A 21,960-nucleotide genomic window follows, 5' to 3' on the forward strand; every position below is an offset into this window, starting at 1 on the left:
CGTATTTGAGTTATATGGTTGGTTACCGAATGTTGTTCGGAGTCCCGGATGAGATCACGGACGTCACGAGGGTTTCCGGAATGGTCCGGAAACGAAGATTGATATATAGGATGACCTCATTTGATTGCCGGAAGGTTTTCGGAGTTACCGGGAATGTACCGGGAATGACGAATGGGTTCCGGGGGTTCACCGGAGGGGGTTCACCGGAAGGGGGAAGGACTCCCTCCCACCAAACCAAGTAGGACTCGGTTTGGGGGGGGGAGAGTCCTCCCCCCTGGCTCGCCCGACCCCTTGGGGTTCTCTTGGACCCCAAGGCAAGGTCCCCCTCCCTCCTCCTATATATATGGGGCTTTTAGTGCAGATTTGAGACGACTTTCTCACGGCTGCCCGACCACATACCTCCATAGTTTTTCCTCTAGATCGCGTTTCTGCGGAGCTCGGGCGGAGCCCTGCTGAGACAAGATCATCAGCAACCTCCGGAGCGCCGTCACGCTGCCGGAGAACTCTTCTACCTCTCCGTCTCTCTTGCTGGATCAAGAAGGCCGAGATCATCGTCGAGCTGTACGTGTGCTGAACGCGGAGGTGCCGTCCGTTCGGTACTAGATCGTGGGACTGATCGCGGGATTGTTCGCGGGGCGGATCGAGGGACGTGAGGACGTGCCACTACATCAACCGCGATCTCACATCGCTTCTGCTGTACGATCTACAAGGGTACGTAGATCACTCATCCCCTCTCGTAGATGGACATCACCATGATAGGTCTTCGTGCGCGTAGGAAAATTTTTGTTTCCCATGCGACGTTCCCCAACAGTGGCATCATGAGCTAGGTTCATGCGTAGATGTCTTCTCGAGTAGAACACAAAAGGTTTTGTGGGCGGTGATGTGCGTTTTGCTGCCCTCCTTAGTCTTTTCTTGATTCCGCGGTATTGTTGGATCGAAGCGGCTGGGACCGACATTACTCGTACGCTTACGAGAGACTGGTTTCATCGTTACGAGTAACCCCCTTTGCTCAAAGATGACTGGCAAGTGACGGTTTCTCCAACTTTAGTTGAATCGGATTTGACCGAGGAGGTCCTTGGATGAGGTTAAATAGCAACTCATATATCTCCGTTGTGGTGTTTGCGTAAGTAAGATGCGATCCTACTAGATACCCTTGGTCACCACGTAAAACATGCAACAACAAAATTAGAGGACGTCTAACTTGTTTTTGCAGGGTATGATTGTGATGTGATATGGCCAATGATGTGATGTGATATATTGGATGTATGAGATGATCATGTTGTAATAGAAATATCGACTTGCACGTCGATGGTACGGCAACCGGCAGGAGCCATAGGGTTGTCTTTATACTAACATATGTGCTTGCAGATGCGTTTACTATTTTGCTAGGATGTAGCTTTAGTAGTGATAGCATAAGTAGCACGACAACCCCGATGGCGACACGTTGATGGAGATCATGATGATGGAGATCATGGTGTGGCGCCGGTGACAAGAAGATCGTGCCGGTGCTTTGGTGATGGAGATCAAGAAGCACGTGATGATGGCCATATCATGTCACTTATGAATTGCATGTGATGTTAATCCTTTTATGCACCTTATTTTGCTTAGAACGACGGTAGCATTATGAGGTGATCTCTCACTAAAATTTCAAGACGAAATTGTGTTCTCCCCGACTGTGCACCGTTGCTACAGTTCGTCGTTTCGAGACACCACGTGATGATCGGGTGTGATAGACTCAACGTTCACATACAACGGGTGCAAAACAGTTGCGCACGCGGAACACTCGGGTTAAGCTTGACGAGCCTAGCATGTGCAGACATGGCCTCGGAACACATGAGACCGAAAGGTCGATCATGAATCATATAGTTGATATGATTAGCATTGGGATGCTTACCACTGAAACTACTCTCGACTCACGTGATGATCGGACTTGGGATAGCGTAAGTGGATCATGAACCACTCAAATGACTAGAGAGATGTACTTTTTGAGTGGGAGTTTAGCATATAATTTTATTAAGTTGAACTCTAATTATCTTGAACATAGTCTAAGTCCACTTTGAATATATTTGTGTTGTAGATCATGGCTCACGCAAGTGTCATCCTCAATTTTAATACGTTCCTAGAGAAAGCTAAGTTGAAAGATGATGGAAGCAACTTTGTAGACTGGGCTCGTAATCTTAAGCTAATCTTACAAGCTGGAAAGAAGGATTATGTCCTTAATGCTGCGCTAGGAGATGAACCACCCGCTACGGCTGATCAGGATGTTAAGAACGCTTGGCTAGCACGTAAGGAGGACTACTCAATAGTTCAATGTGCAGTCTTGTATGGCTTAGAGCCGGGACTTCAACGTCGCTTTGAGCGTCATGGAGCATTTGAGATGTTCCAGGAGTTGAAGTTTATCTTTCAGAAGAACGCCCGGATCGAGAGGTATGAGACCTCCGATAAATTCTATGCTTGCAAGATGGAGGAAAACTCGTCTGTCAGTGAACATGTGCTCAAAATGTGTGGGTACTCAAACCGTCTAGCTGAACTGGGGATTGAACTCCCGCAAGAAGCTATCACTGACAGAATCCTCCAATCACTGCCGCCAAGCTATAAAGGCTTTGTGTTGAACTACAACATGCAAGGGATGAACAAGTCTCCCGGCGAGTTGTTTGCGATGCTGAAAGTCGCAGAGTCTGAACTCCGTAAAGAACATCAAGTGTTGATGGTAAGCAAGACCACTAGTTTCAAGAGAAACGGCAAAGGCAAGAAGGGCAATTCGAAGAAGAGCGGCAAGCCTGTTGCCAATCCGCCGAAGAAACCCAAGGCTGGACCTAAGCCTGAAACAGAGTGCTTCTATTGCAAGGGTATGGGTCACTGGAAGCGCAATTGCCCCAAGTATCTGGCAGATAAGAAGGCGGGCAAAGAAAAATCAGGTATATTCGATATACATGTTATTGATGTGTACTTAACCAGCTCTCGTAGTAGTGCCTGGGTATTCGATACCGGTTCTGTTGCTCACATTTGCAACTCGAAGCAGGAACTGCGGAATAGACGGAGGCTGGCGAAAGACGAAGTGACGATGCGTGTAGGAAACGGTTCCAAGGTTGATGCAATCGCCGTCGGCACCGTGTCACTTCAACTTCCATCGGGATTAGTGATGAACTTAAATCATTGTTATTTAGTGCCTGCGTTGAGCATGAACATTATATCTGGATCTTGTTTATTGCGAGACGGTTACTCTTTTAAGTCTGAGAATAATGGTTGTTCTATTTCTATGAGTAACATCTTTTATGGTCATGCACCGAATGTGAGAGGATTGTTCATATTGAATCTTGATAGAGATACGCATATACATAACATTGAGACCAAAAGAGTTAGAGTAAACAATGATAGCGCCATATTTTTATGGCACTGCCGCTTGGGTCATATTGGTGTAAAGCGCATGAAGAAACTCCATGCTGATGGACTTTTGGAGTCACTTGACTTTGATTCACTTGACACGTGCGAACCATGCCTCATGGGCAAGATGACTAAAACTCCGTTCTCCGGAACAATGGAGCGTGCAAGTGACTTGTTGGAAATCATACATACCGATGTGTGTGGTCCGATGAGCGTGGAGGCACGCGGCGAATATCGTTATTTTCTCACCTTCACTGACGATTTAAGTAGATATGGTTATGTCTACTTGATGAAGCACAAGTCTGAAACATTTGAAAAGTTCAAGCAATTTCAGAGTGAAGTGGAAAATCATCGTAACAAGAAGATCAAGTTCCTACGGTCTGATCGTGGGGGTGAGTATCTGAGTTTCGAGTTTGGTACTCACTTAAGACAATGTGGAATTGTTTCGCAGTTAACACCGCCTGGAACACCACAGCGTAATGGTGTGTCCGAACGTCGTAATCGTACTTTGTTAGAAATGGTGCGATCTATGATGTCTCTTACTGATTTGCCGTTATCGTTTTGGGGTTATGCATTAGAAACAGCTGCATTCACTTTAAGTAGGGCACCATCAAAATCCGTTGAGACGACACCATACGAACTGTGGTATGGCAAAAGACCAAAGTTGTCGTTTCTTAAAGTTTGGGGATGTGATGCTTACGTCAAAAAGCTTCAGCCTGAGAAGCTGGAACCCAAAGCGGAAAAGTGCGTCTTCATAGGTTACCCAAAAGAGACAGTTGGGTACACCTTCTATCTCAAATCCGAGGGCAAAGTGTTTGTTGCTAAGAACGGAACTTTTCTCGAGAAGGAGTTTCTCTCGAGAGAATTGAGTGGGAGGAAGATAGAACTTGACGAGGTTGTCGAACCTCTCATCCCTCTGGATGGTGGCGCAGGGCAAGGGGAAACCCCTGTGATTGCGACGCCGGTTGAGGAGGAAGTTAATGATGATGATCATGAAACTCCAGTTCAAGTTTCTGTTGAACCACGCAGGTCGACGAGATCACGCGCTGCTCCAGAGTGGTACGGTAATCCCGTCTTGACAATCATGTTGTTAGACAACAATGAACCTCCAAATTATGAAGAAGCAATGGTGGGCCCAGATTCCAACAAATGGCTAGAAGCCATGAAATCCGAGATAGGATCCATGTATGAGAACAAAGTATGGACTTTGGAGATACTACCTGAGGGCCGCAAGGCTATTCAGAACAAATGGATCTTTAAGAAGAAGACGGACGCTGACGGTAATGTGACCGTTTATAAAGCTCGACTTGTGGCAAAGGGTTTTTCACAAGTTCCAGGAATTGACTACGATGAGACTTTCTCTCCCGTAGCGATGCTTAAGTCCGTCAGAATCATGTTAGCGATAGCTGCATTTTTCGATTATGAAATCTGGCAGATGGATGTCAAAACGGCGTTCCTTAACGGTTTCCTTAAGGAAGAGTTGTATATGATGCAACCCGAAGGTTTTGTCGATCCTAAAAATGCTGACAAAGTGTGCAAGCTCCAGCGATCCATTTATGGACTGGTGCAAGCATCTCGGAGTTGGAACAAGCGCTTTGATGAGGTGATCAAGGCATTTGGGTTTATACAAGTGGTTGGAGAATCTTGTATTTACAAGAAAGTGAGTGGGAGCTCTGTGGAGTTTCTAATATTATATGTGGATGACATATTACTAATTGGAAACAACGTAGAGCTTTTGGAGAGCATAAAAGGTTACTTGAATAAAAGTTTCTCTATGAAGGACCTAGGAGAAGCTGCTTACATTCTAGGCATTAAAATCTATCGGGATAGATCAAAACGCCTGATAGGGCTTTCACAAAGCACATACCTTGACAAAGTTTTGAAGAGGTTCAAAATGGAACAGTCCAAGAAAGGGTTCTTGCCAGTGTTACAAGGTACGAGATTGAGTAAGACTCAGTGCCCAGCAACTGATGAAGATAGAGAGCATATGCGCTCCGTCCCCTATGCTTCAGCCATAGGCTCTATCATGTATGCAATGCTGTGCACTAGACCGGATGTTAGCCTGGCCATAAGTATGATAGGTAGGTTCCAGAGTAATCCAGGAGTGGATCACTGGACAGCGTCAAGAATATCCTGAAGTACCTGAGAAGGACTAAGGAGATGTTTCTCGTGTATGGAGGTGACGAAGAGCTCGCCGTAAAAGGTTACGTCGATGCAAGCTTTGACACAGATCCGGACGACTCTAAGTCGCAAACCGGATACGTATTTATTCTTAATGGGGGTGTAGTAAGCTGGTGCAGTTCCAAGCAAAGCGTCGTAGCAGATTCTACATGTGAAGCGGAGTACATGGCTGCCTCGGAGGCGGCTAAGGAGGGTGTCTGGATGAAGCAGTTCATGACGGATCTTGGAGTGGTGCCAAGTGCACTGGATCCAATAACCTTGTTCTGTGACAACACTGGTGCCATTGCCTTAGCAAAGGAACCAAGGTTTCACAAGAAGACCAGACACATCAAACGACGCTTCAACCTCATCCGCGACTACGTCGAGGAGGAGGACGTAAATATATGCAAAGTGCACACGGATCTGAATGTAGCAGACCCGCTGACTAAACCTCTTCCACGGCCAAAACATGATCGACACCAGAACTGTATGGGTGTTAGATTTATTACAATGTAATTCACATAGTGATGTGAGGGCTAGATTATTGACTCTAGTGCAAGTGGGAGACTGTTGGAATTATGCCCTAGAGGCAATAGTAAATGTATAGTTATTATTATAATTCCTGTATCAAGATAATAGTTTATTATCCATGCTATAATTGTATTGAATGAAGACTCATTTACATGTGTGGATACATAGACAAAACACCGTCCCTAGCATGCCTCTAGTTGGCTAGCCAGTTAATCGATGATAGTCAGTGTCTTCTGATTATGAACAAGGTGTTGTTGCTTGATAACTGGATCACATCATTGGGAGAATCACGTGATGGACTAGACCCAAACTAATAGACGTAGCATGTTGATCGTGTCATTTTGTTGCTACTGTTTTCTGCGTGTCAAGTATTTATTCCTATGACCATGAGATCATATAACTCACTGACACCGGAGGAATGCTTTGTGTGTATTAAACGTCGCAACATAACTGGGTGACTATAAAGATGCTCTACAGGTATCTCCGAAGGTGTTAGTTGAGTTAGTATGGATCAAGACTGGGATTTGTCACTCCGTGTGACGGAGAGGTATCTCGGGGCCCACTCGGTAATACAACATCACACACAAGCCTTGCAAGCAATGTAACTTAGTGTAAGTTGCGGGATCTTGTATTACGGAACGAGTAAAGAGACTTGCCGGTAAACGAGATTGAAATAGGTATGCGGATACTGACGATCGAATCTCGGGCAAGTAACATACCGAAGGACAAAGGGAATGACATACGGGATTATACGAATCCTTGGCACTGAGGTTCAAACGATAAGATCTTCGTAGAATATGTAGGATCCAATATGGGCATCCAGGTCCCGCTATTGGATATTGACCGAGGAGTCTCTCGGGTCATGTCTACATAGTTCTCGAACCCGCAGGGTCTGCACACTTAAGGTTCGACGTTGTTTTATGCGTATTTGAGTTATATGGTTGGTTACCGAATGTTGTTCGGAGTCCCGGATGAGATCACGGACGTCACGAGGGTTTCCGGAATGGTCCGGAAACGAAGATTGATATATAGGATGACCTCATTTGATTACCGGAAGGTTTTCGGAGTTACCGGGAATGTACCGGGAATGACGAATGGGTTCCGGGGGTTCACCGGAGGGGGGCAACCCACTCCGGGGAAGCCCGTAGGTATTTGGGGGGGTCACACCAGCCCTTAGTGGGCTGGTGGGACAGCCCACCAAATCCTATGCGCCAAAGAAGAAAAATCAAAGAAAGAAAAAAAAGGAGGGGAAGTGGGAAGGGGGAAGGACTCCCTCCCACCAAACCAAGTAGGACTCGGTTTGGGGGGGGGGGAGAGTCCTCCCCCCTGGCTCGGCCGACCCCTTGGGGTTCTCTTGGACCCCAAGGCAAGGTCCCCCTCCCTCCTCCTATATATATGGGGCTTTTAGTGCAGATTTGAGACGACTTTCTCACGGCTGCCCGACCACATACCTCCATAGTTTTTCCTCTAGATCGCGTTTCTGCGGAGCTCGGGCGGAGCCCTGCTGAGACAAGATCATCACCAACCTCCGGAGCGCCGTCACGCTGCCGGAGAACTCTTCTACCTCTCCGTCTCTCTTGCTGGATCAAGAAGGCCGAGATCATCGTCGAGCTGTACGTGTGCTGAACGCGGAGGTGCCGTCCGTTCGGTACTAGATCGTGGGACTGATCGCGGGATTGTTCGCGGGGCGGATCGAGGGACGTGAGGACGTTTCACTACATCAACCGCGATCTCACATCGCTTCTGCTGTATGATCTACAAGGGTACGTAGATCACTCATCCCCTCTCGTAGATGGACATCACCATGATAGGTCTTCGTGCGCGTAGGAAAATTTTTGTTTCCCATGCGACGTTCCCCAACATCGATATCATCTTATTTAAGTGTTATTTAACTAATGCACCTATATGCTTGGTAAATAGTAGAAGGCCTAGATTTTTGCAGGGTAATTTGTTCCGTTGTTGGCGCCTTAGTTTCGGCTACTGGTGTTTTATTCCATAACTCAGTGCTCCTAACACGTTCGGGGTTGTTATGGGGCCCCTCTTGGTAAAACGTTTAGTGTTAAGGCTTGTCTGGCAAGACCCAATTTTGCTGTTAATTTGCTAAGAACATAATAAAAAGCATAGGGAATAGCTAACCAGACGAATTAATCAACAACCTGGGCCAGTGCTCCTCATGAGTGTTGGTCCAACCCAGAGCAGCTTTGTAATGCCCCAAGAGTGTATCTTTCCCTATTTGGAACCTTCTCTATGTGGGTCCACCATGTCATTGATATGAGAGCTCAATGCATATGATTTCATGTGTGTCACCTTGTATTGTTCTTCCTTTTCATGCATGCATCTATTATTCACCCATGTCTTGTGTTTGTGCCTTTGTGAATCCATGTGTGTTTGTGGTGTGATGAATTATGTGATGGTGTGATGGTGTTATGTGAATGATGTGAGTGCAAGTGATAGTAGGACCAGTATGTGGATTTTCCCAAGGGTTTTACCCTCTCTTTTATCTCTCAAGCCCAAAAGTTACTTGATCCTTTCCTGTTTTAAAAATGCCTATGTTTTGGCATGTATTATTGGTGATTGTGAGGATGTGTTTTGCTGATTTAAAAATATGTTTTAAAGGTGCTAATATTCACAAAACAGGTCCAATAAATTCTGTTTTGTTAATATTTAATTGCTCCAAATATTTCTTTTCCAATTAAGTCAAATAGGTCATAATTCCTTATGACCAGGGGCATTTTTGTTTTGTTTTGAACCCCAACAGATTTGACTTTGCTTTATTTTCTTTCTCTGGTTATTTTGTAATTGGAAAACCCTAGGGATTTAAATTATCTTCTATGTGGCGCCAACTAGTGGGCCTCCTCCCACTAGCAGGACCAGCTACCTGCCCTCAGTAGCAGCCCGTGCCTGTAGACGCCGTCTCCCCTTTCCCCCTCCTCCGTCAGGTTTCTTCAGAGAGAAGAGAGATCGCGGCGCTGCAGACGCCGTCACGAACGTTGAGGTGCGTCCCTCGCCTCGTCCTCCTTATAAGTTCCCCCTTGGCATCCGTGCAGCCTAGGGTTCCTCCTCTCGTGCCGCCACCTCCTTCCATTCTTCTTCTCCCTCTCCGCATCAACATCAGGTAAGGGGATCGGCCTCCTCTGCCATGGCCGCGTGCTGAGAACCTCCTCGCCGTCGCGCCCGTACACCTGCGGCCCCTCCAACACCTCGACGAGCACGCGGGATCTACCAGGAGCACATTCCTGTGGCTACTTCGACGAGATCAACCCCGCTTCCACAACCTCGACGACGGCGACCTTCCTCGCCGACGATCTTCCCCGAGCGGCTTCTTCCCGTTCTTCCTCTACTTCCTCTCCGGCCCACATGACCACCTCGTCCAGCAGGTGAGGTAGATCCATCTCCCCTTCTTCCCTGTCCCAGATCGTGAGCAGTAGTCCGTAGCTTCGTCGCCGTTCCTTCTCTGTCACCAGCACCGCCGTGCCTCATCGAGCCGTCGTTGTAGGCCCTCTCGAGTAGTGCTAGTAGGTGAAATGGAACCATGGGAGCATGGGATTCCTTCCATCAAGTAGTTGTAGTTCAATTTTGCGTGTAACACCTGCGAGCACCTTCCCCTTTTCCGGCCACCGTCGGACAGAGGAGCTGCATGAGGGGGTTGCTCAAGAGGGTTTACTCCCCTCCTCTGTTAAGTCTTGATGTAGTAGCAGAGTGGTAGTGGTCTTTTGGTGCAATGGCTAGTTGCGGGTTCGAATACCCTCGGCGCACCTTTTGTATTTCATTTTTCCGGCACAGTAAGTGCAGCCAAGAGCATAACCTGCTCTCTTCGCTGTCTCTGTTAAGTGCATGCGCGGCAGCAGGGTGGTGCTGGTTCAGTGTTGGTAACTAGGGGGTCCTGGGTTCGAAACCTACCCCAACCATTTATTTTTTTATTTTTCTTTTCTTGCTGTTTTTCTTTTGTTTGTCATGTGTGTGTTGCTATGGCGTGATCTACACCATGTGGGGATTTACTCTCCTCACAAACAACATGTGTTGATAGTTTTTGCTAGCTTAGTAGATGTATGTTCATGCTTAGAAGTTATGCTTATGTGCCATGTGAGCTAGATACTATATGTGTGTGTGTGTTTTAGCTTGTGGGTGTGCACTAGAATATTTATGCATGTGTGTGTATGTGATACATGTGTGCAGGTTGTAGAGGTCATGCACAAGATAGTGCTAGTGTGGTGTTTGTGTGTGAGTGGGTTTCCCTCCAGATGTGAGTGTGTAGATAGTTGTTCATGTGTTGTTTGTGTGTGCATGTGTGAGTGTGTATGTGTGTGTGTGACACACACATGCCCAAGGCATGATGTGCCTTGAATAGCACATGTGCAAGATGTATGTGTAGGAATGCATTTGTGAGTGTAAGCTAGGGTCTGTGTGATATTAGCATGTGTAGGGGCTTGCTTAAGTGGTGCTTGATGTATGTGTGTGTGTGGTGGTGTGCTAAAGCACATGAACATGAGGTCCACCACTCATGTGCACCATTGGACTTGTGAGAGTGTGCATATGCTTGTGTAGGTGTTGTTCTAGTGAATAGCACATGTGATGATGCACTATTCACTCTATGTGATTCCATGTGGATTTTCCTTTCTAGTTTGTGCCTATTTGTTCTATGCAAGTGCCTTGTATTATATATGGTTTTGGGGTAGAAACATCCCAGGAATATATTGGTGGAATTAGTGTTGCCTTTGGAACACTTTCTGGGAATGTCATAATTCAGTTTTGTTCCATGTTTAGAGCTTGGTTCCATGTGATGTGATGAGCCCAAGAGGTTGATTCTTTGTTGTGGCAGTAGAGGGTGAACCCCTCTACCACATGTTCGTTTTGTTTCATGCTTACTAGTTCATGTGTGCAAGATGTGCCTAGTCAAAGTAGGCATGTGGCTGAAATTCCAGTTTAGTGAAAATCTGTGATTTTCACTAAGTCTTAGAATCTGCTTATATTTTCTTCTCCTATTGTAATGCTTGTAGAAGTCCATGTGTTGAGAATCAGCATTTTCTATCAACTGAAAAGTTGTAGCTTTTGTGTTTGTCTAGCTCTCTGTCAATTTTCATTCCATTTGGAATCCTGTAGATATTGTTTTGGGTGCTTTCAAAATGCTTCAGAGCATAAATAGCTAGTGAGAATCTAGAATTTTCACTAAGTCCCTGAAAACTGATATTTTTGGCCAAGTTAGAGCTTCGTAACTTTTTGTGTGAAACTCCTTTGTATTATATTTTTGCTTGTGCTTGTAGTAATTTTGAATAGCTTCTGCCACATGTCCTATTTGGCATATTTGGGTGGCTGTAGGTGCTTTGCATGTAGTCCTCAAACTGCTATGATGCTGTTTATGGCAGATTGTGTAGTTTTGATGTGTTGATGCTTGTGAGTGCATTGAAGATGGTGTGGTGATATTCTTTGCACCACCCCATCCATTCTTGTTTGTTTTGTGATTTGGCAACCTGGGAATACCAGAAGTATGCCATTGGAGTGTGTTGTGATGGATTTGGTACGTAGGACTCTATTTCTTGTTTCGTTGTTTCCAGTTGATCCGTAGCTCCGTTCGTAACGATCTTTATATGTTTTTGCATCGTTTTCGCGTGACGCATCTGTTCATGTTATCCTCATGCATTTCAAGATAGCCTAGATTGCAGTTCTGGCCAGGAACTTGTATTTTTCTTCCCATGCTTGTGCTAGTGACTAGAATAGAGATGCATGTTCATTTTCATCTCATGCATCATGTGCTTGTTGCAGTTTGTTGTGCTGTTGTTCATTGGATGCTATTTTTTATGTTGGATAGCACCAGGATCGAAGAACGAGTACGTGGATCTGGGAGAGTACGTGCAGGACGAACAAGAGATGTTCCAAGCTAAGGACATCACATGCAAGATGATATGACCTTGATTCCATCTCTAGACTTGTTATGCTAGATTACGTTTCTTCGTCATCTGCTCGCTGCCTACCACTGAAATAATTGCCTCCTTTATATTGCCATGAAACCCAAACATTTATCCCTTCCTAGCAAATATTGAATGGCTAAGTAGGCTTTGCTAAGCTTCTAATGTTAGCGTTGCTAGTTCCAGGTGCCTTGTCTCATGTGATAACATGAGTTGATATCATTATGTTAAATCTGATATTTAATTAATGCACCTATATACTTGGTAAATAATGGAAGACCTAGCCTTTGCCGATGTTCTGTTCCGTTATTGCCACCATAGTTACCGGGTACCGGTGTTTGATTCCATAACTGTTCGCTACTAACACGTTCGGGGTTGGTATGGGGACCCCCTTGATAAATCGTGTAGTGTTAAGACTAGTCCGGCAGGACCCAACATTGGTTCAAATTTGCTAATCACTTAATAATAATCTGCATAGGGAATAACTACCCCGAGGAATTTAATCAACAACCTGGGTCAGTGCTCCTCATGAGTGTTGGTCCAACCACCTAGCGGTCGGCAATACCACCTCGGGGAAACTTGAGGTTTGGTCATTGTCCACTATGCATAGACGGTTTTTTTCTGAGACTGAGATACGTGGCTCTTATCAAGGTCGTCGACACACCGGGAGGCCCTGCTAGTCTTGTCTTACCTTAGCGATATATCTTGCGTATAGGAATCCCGGTGAAGCTTTGGTTCTCCCCGTAGTTGAGGTTTTCCTCTAAGGAATCCAACGAGATAACGAGTTTCGTGATAGAGGATTACTTTGCGGCCCGTGACCATTTGTGATTGACTAGTTGGAGCACCCCTGCAGGGTTTAATCTTTCGGAAAGCTATGTCCGCGGTTATGTGGCAACTTGGAATATTTGTTAACATCCGGTTATAGATAACTTAAACATAACTCTAATAAAATTGCCAACTGTGTGCGTAACCGTGTATGTCCCCTTCGAAGACCTCTCTTCGAGCGGGAACACGGTGGGGTTATGATTGACGTAAGTAGGTGTTCAAGATCAATTATTGATCAGCTAATCATCGATCGCTAGTATAGACCACCTTCAATACTTGTTCTACGTAAGTTAGCCACCATAATGCTTAGGATGCTGCAACCTAAATACTCCACCATCCTTACCTAATAACTTGACTAGTTCTGGCACCGAGCTCATAGATTGCTGAGTCCCTGTGGCTCACAGATTCCTTCACAACACCAACAGGTTCAGGTAACCCCGAGTCAGGTGATCCTGACGGCACGCAGCGTGTGTGGCAGTACGATGAGGAGAACAACCGCCTGTACGTGAACTATCCAGAAGACCGAGGCGTGGTCGTGATCGTGGGCAAGCATGCAGGGTAGCATAGTCATTTCTCATGTTTTGTAGTCCGTAGAGGAACTACCTTGTTTGGATGCGTGATGTAGCTCTGATATATTTATGAGATGGCAGTTCAATCCCTAATTGTCATTCTACTATTACTTTGTATGTGCTATGTTACCGTTCTTGCGAAACACTTATATGCGCTTCTTTCCAATTCGGGTCCTCGTTCCATAAATCGGAAAAGACCGCATCTTAGTCGTTACAAGTTGGTATCAAAGCCTTACGACCATAGGAGCCTTTGTGTGATCGTACTTGGCCGAGTCGAGTCTACTAAAATGTTTTGAGTCTTAGTTATATCGGAGAGTAGGATTCTTTTTCACCTCTTCCATGCTCTGGTGAGGTTGCCGACTTAGGAAATCTTAATTCTATTCTTCTTCTCGCATAAAAAAAATTAGGATCACGCGGGTATTTTTGAAACCTATATGATTTCGATGTGACGGAGTTTTGTCTTGGTGCCTTCTGTCTGCCTTGATTTCTTCCGTGGAGTTGAGCTCCAGGGGATTCTTGCGCACATCGCCATCATTCATATTTCTGAGTATCTAAGAACGAAGGATGTTTGTAATTGCTTCAATACTAGTAGTGGCGAGATAACCCCGATGTCCCCAGTACTGGTGTAGATTGTTCGGGAGTACTGCCATACTTTGTATCATTGTGATCATGAGGGTTTGTCGTTGATGAAGGTCCGAGATTCTGGTTATGTGTTGACGGATGTGATACAGGTGACGGGTTAGTATAGGAGTTGTGTGATTATTACTCCTTGTATCCGTGTACAAGATCGCATGACCAGATATTTCGGGAATTCATAGGTTGGATATCAAGTTGTAACTTATAGGACAATCTTCCTACAGATGCATGATGTGAGGTTGGGATTCGATATTTAGTGGGTTTGTTTGTTCACGGTCGTCTTACAACGGTTCTCGTTGTGTCTTAAAGAGTCCTTGTAGCTCGCTATGACTCGGGAATACTTCGTAAGTCGTGTGCACTACCTTGCACAGGATGGCTACTGTAAATTCGAGCCCGTGCAATCTTATCCACGAAGATATCAGATGAAATCTCGATCATATGTTTGTTCCGAGCAATTCTAGCTCATACTTGTTTGCAAGTGGTCTTAATCAGAATTTTGTCGACCATCACTTTGAGGAAGGATTCTTACTATTTTGTTCGACTGCTATTGCTATATTCTTGTTCAGATATTCTAGCCATTTTGATTCAGCTATACCTTCAATTTATTTTGTGGGCTAACGTGTTGTCCGTCTTCAGGATGGCTCCACCAACTCGTCAGAATCCAGGGCGTGAGGATGTGCCGCCACCACCACCTCCTCCGGAGAATCCTCCTCCGCCGCCTCCTCCTGCAGAGGCTTGGCAAGCGGTGATGGCTGCTACAAATGCAAACACTCAGATGCTGCAACAGTTGTTGCAAGAGAGGGCTAATCAGCAACAAGGCAATTTCCAGCATGGTGTTGATCAGTTTGCTAACCTGAGTCAGTTCCTATCAAATCAGCCGAAGACTTTCACTTCCTGTGACCAGTCGTTTGATGCTGAGGATTGGATTCGTGAAACGAACAAGCACTTTAAATGCAGCAATGTTCGTCCTGAGGATTTCGTCAAGTTTGCTACATTCCAGCTGAAGGGGCAAGCATCTATCTGGTGGCAACAGTTGAAGGACTCCAGGGTTGCTAGAGTGATCACTTGGGATGAGTTCTGCCGTGACTTCAGATCCCACTACATTCCGTCCAGCTTCATGGAGGAAATGCGTGAGAAGTTCAGGCGCTTGAAGCAGGGTGGTAACTCCGTGTACAAGTACAAAATCGAGTTCCACGAGCTAGCCCGTTACGCCTTGCGGGATATCCCTGATCAGAAGAGCAAGATATATCAGTTCAGAGGTGGCTTGAAAGAAGATTTGCAGTTAGCTCTCGCTTTGCACGATCCTGAGGAGTTCGATAAGTTCTACAACTTAGCTCTCAGGGCTGAGGCAGCTTTGCTCAGGGTGGAGAATTCTAAGAAGTGCTTTAGAGATTCCAGCTCCTCTTCCTCGACACACGCATCACTTCAAGCATTCTGGTGGCCGTGGTTCTTCCCACCCACCCAACCCAGCCTTTCAGCAGAGATTCCAGCAACACAAGCAAGGGCGTCCTCACACACAGTACTGTCAGCCAGCAGATGTTACTTGTCACAAGTGTGGGCAGAAGGGTCACTATGCCAACAAGTGCACTTCTCAGCTCCGTCTGCCACCTCCTCCTCCAGGCAAACCTCCAAGCAATGCTCTTATGAAGTTCAACCCCAGGTCAGCTCGAGTCAACATGGTGAATGCGGCTGAGGCAGAAAACTCGTCAGATGTGATCATGGGTAACCTCCGCGTCAATGATATTCCTGCTAAAGTGTTATTTGATTCTGTTGCATCGCATTCGTTTATATCAAGGCCATTCTCATTTAAGCATGGGTTCTCAACTCGTGATTTTCCTAAGCCTCTATCAATTGTGTCTCCTGGCAAGATCATGAATTCCCACATGGTGGTTCCGAATGTTTCTGTCAAGATGGGTAGTTATTCTTTTCTGGCGTCTCCTATTGTCTTGGGCAATTCCGACATTGATTTGATCCTTGGTATTGACTGGTTGGCAATGAATAAGGCATCGATTGATTGTGAAGCTAAAGAAGTGAAGCATACTCACTCTTCGGAGGACGTTATTATATTCACGGCGCACGATGATACAATCTGTCTGTTCTCGTTGAATGAAAAGGGTGAGATTAATCCTATTTCGCAAGTCCCAATGGTCTGCGAATATGAAGATGTGTTTCCAGAAGAGCTACCAGGAATGCCTCCGCACCGAGAAGTTGAATTTGTCAGTGAGCTTGAACCAGGTACTGAGCCTGTGTGCAAACGACCATACAAGTTGGGTCCAGAAGAGTTGAAGGAACTAAAGAGGCAACTCGATGAGCAGGAGTGTTTGGGTCTGATCAGACCTAGCTCGTCTCCGTGGGGCTGTGGAGTTCTGTTTGTCAAGAAGAAGGATGGCACGGACCGGTTGTGTGTCGATTACCGTCCATTGAACAAGAAGACAATTAGGAACATGTATCCACTTCCGAACATAACTGAGTTGTTCAAACAGTTGAAAGGGGCTAAGATCTTCTCCAAGCTCGATCTCAGAATGGGCTATCATCAAATTCGCATTCGAGAAGAGGATATTCCCAAGACTGCTTTCAGGACTAGTTTTGGCTCGTATGAGTATACGCTCATGTCTTTTGGTATGGCAAATGCTCCTACGACATTTTGTCGATTGATGAACTACATATTCTCTCCGTTCAAGAATGACTTTGTCTTGCTTTATCTCAACGATATTCTGGTCTTTTCTGAAACTGAGGAAGAACTTGAAGAACATCTCAGATTGGTGCTTGATAAGCTGAGAGAGTACAAGCTGTATGCCAAGTTTTCGAATTGCGAGTTCTGGTTGAAAGAAGTCATCTATCTTGGTCACATTATCTCCGCCGAGGGCATCAAAGTTGATCCGTCGAATGTGCAGACCATTGTTGAATGGGAGCCTTCGCAGAATGTGAAGCAACTTCGAAGCTTTCTCGGGCTTGCAAGCTATTGTAGAAGGTTCGTTGAGAGCTTCTCCAAGATTGCTAAGCCGCTCTCATGTCTTCTTCAGAAAGGTGTGAAGTATGCTTGGTCTCCAGAGTGTCAGTTGGCCTTCGACACACTCAAAGAGAAGCTCACCTCTACTCCAGTCTTGGTTCCTCCTGATGATTCCAAGCCTTACCAAGTGTTCTGCGACGCCTCTCTTCAGGGTCTTGGTGCGGTTCTGTTGCAAGAGAAGAAAGTGGTTGCTTATACCTCCAGGAAGTTGAAGCCAGTGGAGAAGAATTGTCCTGTGCATGATCTTGAGCTAGCAGCTGTGGTACACGCTCTGATGACTTGGAGACACCTCTTGTTGGAACGAAAGGTTGAAGTGTTCACCGGTCACAAGAGTCTGAAGTACATCTTCACTCAGCCTAACCTGAATCTCCGACAAACTCGTTGGGTGGAAATGCACCAAGATTTTAATCTGAGTGTTGAGTACACGCCAGGCAAAGCTAATGTCGTGGCAGATGCTTTGAGTAGGAAGGCTTATTGCAACAGTCTCATTCTGAAGCCTCTCCAGCCTGACCTTTGTGAGTCCTTCAGAAATCTATACCTTCAATTAGTACCTCAGGGATTTATTGCAAACCTTCAGATCTCTCCTACCTTGAAGATCAGGTCCGAGCAGCACAACTTCTTGATGCAATGGTGAAGAAATTCAAGATTGGCGTGGCAAAGAGTCTTCCCAAATATAAGTGCTTCAGTGTTGATGCCAGAGACACGTTGTTCGCTGAGGATCATCTTGTCGTTCCGAAAGGTGATCTCAGAAAGGTAATCACGGAAGAAGCTCATAACTCCTTGCTCTCAATACATCCAGGAAGCTCCAAGATGTATCAGGACATGAAACAGACCTTCTGGTGGACTCACATGAAGCATGAGATTGCTCAGTTCGTAAATGAATGTGATGTATGTCGAAGGGTGAAAGCAGAGCATCAACGTCCAGCAGGTCTTTTGCATCCTTTGCCCATTCCCGAGTGGAAGTTGACCATATTGAGATGGATTTCGTCACCGGGTTTCCAAAGTCCAAGAAGGGTAATGATGCCATCTTCGTCGTCATCGTCAAGTTGAGTAAAGTGGCTCATTTTATTCCAGTCAAGGAATCCATTTCTGCAGCTCAGCTTGCAGAGTTGTACACTTCCAGGATAGTGTCTTTGCATGACGTGCCTATGATGATTTCTTCGGATCGCGGAAGTATCTTCACTTCCATGTTCTGGAACTCTTTTCAGTCTGCGATGGGCACGAAGATACGCTTCAGCACAACTTTTCATCCTCAGACTAGTGGTTAAGTGGAGCGAGTCAATCAAGTTCTTGAGGATATGCTGAGAGGATGTGTTATCTCTTTTGGCATGAAGTGGGAGGATTGTCTGCCTTTTGCTGAGTTCTCATATAACAACAGTTATCAAGCTAGTTCTGGCAAAGCTCCGTTTTAAATTCTCTATGGCAGGAAGTGCCGTACCGAGCTCAACTGGTCCGAGACCGGCGAGTGTCAGATTTTTGGGAGTGACTTGATAGAAGAAGCTGAAGAGATGTGTCGGGTCATTCGAGATAATCTCAGAACAGCTCAGTCCCGTGAGAAGAGCTATTATGATAGCAAGCATCGTGACATGTCTTATGAGCTTGATGACTTCGTATATCTCAAGGTGTCCCCTATGAAGGGTACGCAGCGCTTTGGCATCAAAGGCAAGCTTGCGCCTCGCTTCGTTGGTCCGTTCAGAGTTGTTGGCAAGAGAGGCGACCTTGCGTACCAGCTCGAGCTCCCGTCAAACTTTGCAAATGTGCATGATGTGTTCCATGTCTCTCAGCTTTGGAGATGCTTCAAGACTCCCGAGCGCACTGTTCATCTTCAAGACATCGACCTTTAGCCCGACCTATCCTATCATGAGCATCCAATTGCGGTTCTCGAGGCGACTGAGCGCAAGACCCGCAACAAGACTGTCAAATTTTTCAAAGTGCAATGGTCACACCATTCCGATAAAGAGGCTACTTGGGAACGCGAGGATCACCTCCGTTCTGAATTTCCGGAGTTCTTTCAGGCTTAGATCTCGGGGAGAGATCTTTTTGTAGTGTGGGAGAGTTTGTAATGCCCCAAGAGTGTGTATTTCCCTATTTGGAACCTTCTCTATGTGGGTCGACCTTGTCATTGATATGAGAGCTCGATCCATATGATTTCATGTGTGTCACCTTGCATTGTTCTTCCTTTGCATGCATGCATCTATCATTCACCCATGTCTTGTGTTTGTGCCTTTGTGAATCCATGTGTGTTTGTGGTGTGATGAATTACGTGATGGTGTGATGGTGTTATGTGAATGCTGTGAGTGCAAGTGATAGTAGGAGCACTATGTGGATTTTCCCAAGGGTTTAAAAAACATCCCCCTCTCTTTTATCTCTCAAGCCCAAAAGTTACTTGATACTTTCCTGTTTTAGAAATGCCTATGTTTTGGCATGTATTATTGGTGATTGTGAGGATGTGTTTTGCTGATTTGAAAATATGTTTTAAAGGTGCTAATATTCACAAAACAGGTCCAATGAATTCTGTTTTGTTAATATTTAATTGGTCCAAATATTTCTTTTCTAATTTAGTTAAATAGGTCATAATTCCTTATGACCAGGGGCATTTTTGTTTTGTTTTTAACCCCAACAGATTTGACTTTGCTTTATTTTCTTTCTCTCGTTATTTTCTATTTGGAAAACCCCAGGGATTTAAATTGTCTTCTATCTAGCGCCAACTAGTGGGCCTCCTCCCACTAGCAGGCCGAGCTACCTGCCCTCGCTAGCAGCCGTGCGTGTAGACGTCGTCTCCCCTTTCCCCCTCCTCTGTCAAGTTTCTTCAGAGAGCAGAGATAGCGCGGCGCTGCAGACGCCGTCACGAAGGTCGAGGCGTGTCCCTCGCCTCCTCCTCCTTATAAGTTCCCCCCTTGGGGTCCGTGCAGCCTAGGGTTCCTCCTCTCGCGCCGCCACCACCTTCCCATCTCCTTCTCCATCTCTGCACAGACATCAGGTAAGGTGATCGGCCTCCTCCGCTATGGCCGCGAGCTGAGAAACTCCTCGTCGTCGCGCCCGTACACCTGCGGCCCCTCCAACACCTCGGCAAGCACGCGTGATCTACCAGGAGCCCATTCCCGCGGCTACTTCAACGAGATCGACCCTGCTTCCACTACCTCGACGACGGCGACCTCCCCGACGATCTTCCCCGAGCGGCTTCTTCCCCTTCTTCCTCTACTTCATCTCCGGCCCACGCGACCACCTCGTCCAGCAGGTGAGGTAGATCCGTCTCCCCTTCTTCCCTGTCCCACATCGCGAGCAGTAGGCCGTAGCTTCCTCGCCGTTCCTTCTCTGTCACCGGCGCCGCCGTGCCTCGTCGAGCCGTCGCTGTAGGCCCTCTCGAGTAGTGCTAGTAGGTGAAATGGAACCGTGGGAGCATGGGCTTCCTTCCATCAAGTAGCCATAGGTTAATTTTGTGTGTAACGCCGGCGAGCACCTTCCCCTGTTCCGGCCACCGTCGGACAGAGGAGCTGCATGAGGGGGTTGCTCAAGAGAGTTTACTCCCCTCCTCTGTTAAGTCTCGATGCAGTACCAGAGTGGTAGTGGTCGTTTGGTGCAGTGGCTAGTCGCGGGTTTGAATCCCCTCGGCGCACCTTTTGTATTTCGTTTTTCCGGCACAGTAACTGCAGCTGAGAGCAGAACCTGCTCTCTTTGCTAGATCTGTCAAGTGCATGCGCGGTAGCAGGGTGGTGCTGATTCAGTGTTTGTAACCAGGGGGTCGTGGGTTCGAAACCTACCCCAACCTTTTATTTTTTTCTTTTGCTTTTCTTGCTGGTTTTTTTTCATGTGTGTGTTGCTATGGTGTGATCTACACCATGTGGGGAGTTACTCTCCTCACAAACAACATGTGTTGATAGTTTTTGCTAGCTTAGTAGATGTATGTTCATGCTTACAAGTTATGCTTATGTGCCATGTGAGCTAGATACTATATGTGTGTGTGTGTTTTAGCTTGTGGGTGTGCACTAGAATATTTATGCATGTGTGTGTATGTGATACATGTGTGCAGGTTGTAGAGCTGATGCACAAGCTTGTGCTAGTGTGGTGTTTGTGTGTGAGTGGGTTTCCCTCGACATGTGAGTGTGTAGATAGTTGTTCATGTGTTGTTTGTGTGTGCATGTGTGAGTGTGTATGTGTGTGTTTGACACACACATGCCCAAGGTATGATGTGCCTTGAAGAGCACACATGCAAGATGTATGTGTAGGTGTACGAATGCATTTGTGAGTGTAAGCTAGGGTGTGTGTGATATTAGCATGTGTAGGGGCTTGCTTAAGTGGTGCTTGATGTATGTGTGTGTGTGGTGGTGTGCTAAAGCACATGAACATGAGGTCCACCCCTCATGTGCACCACTGTACTTGTGAGAGTGTGCATATGCTTGTGTAGGTGTTGTTCTAGTCAATAGCACATGTGATGATGCACTATTCACTCTATGTGATTCCATGTGGATTTTCCTTTCTAGTTTGTGCCTATTTGTTCTATGCAAGTGCCTATGTATTATATATGTTATTGGGGTAGAAACATCCCAGGAATCCATTGGTGGAATCAGTTTTGCCTTTGGAACACTTTCTGGGAATGTCATATTTCACTTTTGTTCCATGTTTAGAGCTTGGTTCCATGTGATGTGATGAGCCCAAGAGGTTGATTCTTTGTTGTGGCAGTAGAGGGTGAACCCCTCTTCCACATGTTGGTTTTGTTTCATGCTTAGTAGTTCATGTATGCAAGATGTGCCTAGTCAAAGTAGGCATGTGGATGAAATTCCAATTTAGTGAAAATCTATGATTTTCACTAAGTGTGAGAATCTGCTTATATTTTGTTCTCCTGTTGTAGTGCTCTTAGAAGTCCATGTGTTGGGAATCAGCCTTTGCTATCAACTCGAATGTTGTAGCTTTTGTGTTTGTCTAGCTCTCTATCAATTTTCAT

This window comes from Hordeum vulgare, chromosome 6H (genome assembly GCF_904849725.1).
Source record: "Hordeum vulgare subsp. vulgare chromosome 6H, MorexV3_pseudomolecules_assembly, whole genome shotgun sequence".
NCBI lineage: Eukaryota > Viridiplantae > Streptophyta > Magnoliopsida > Poales > Poaceae > Hordeum > Hordeum vulgare.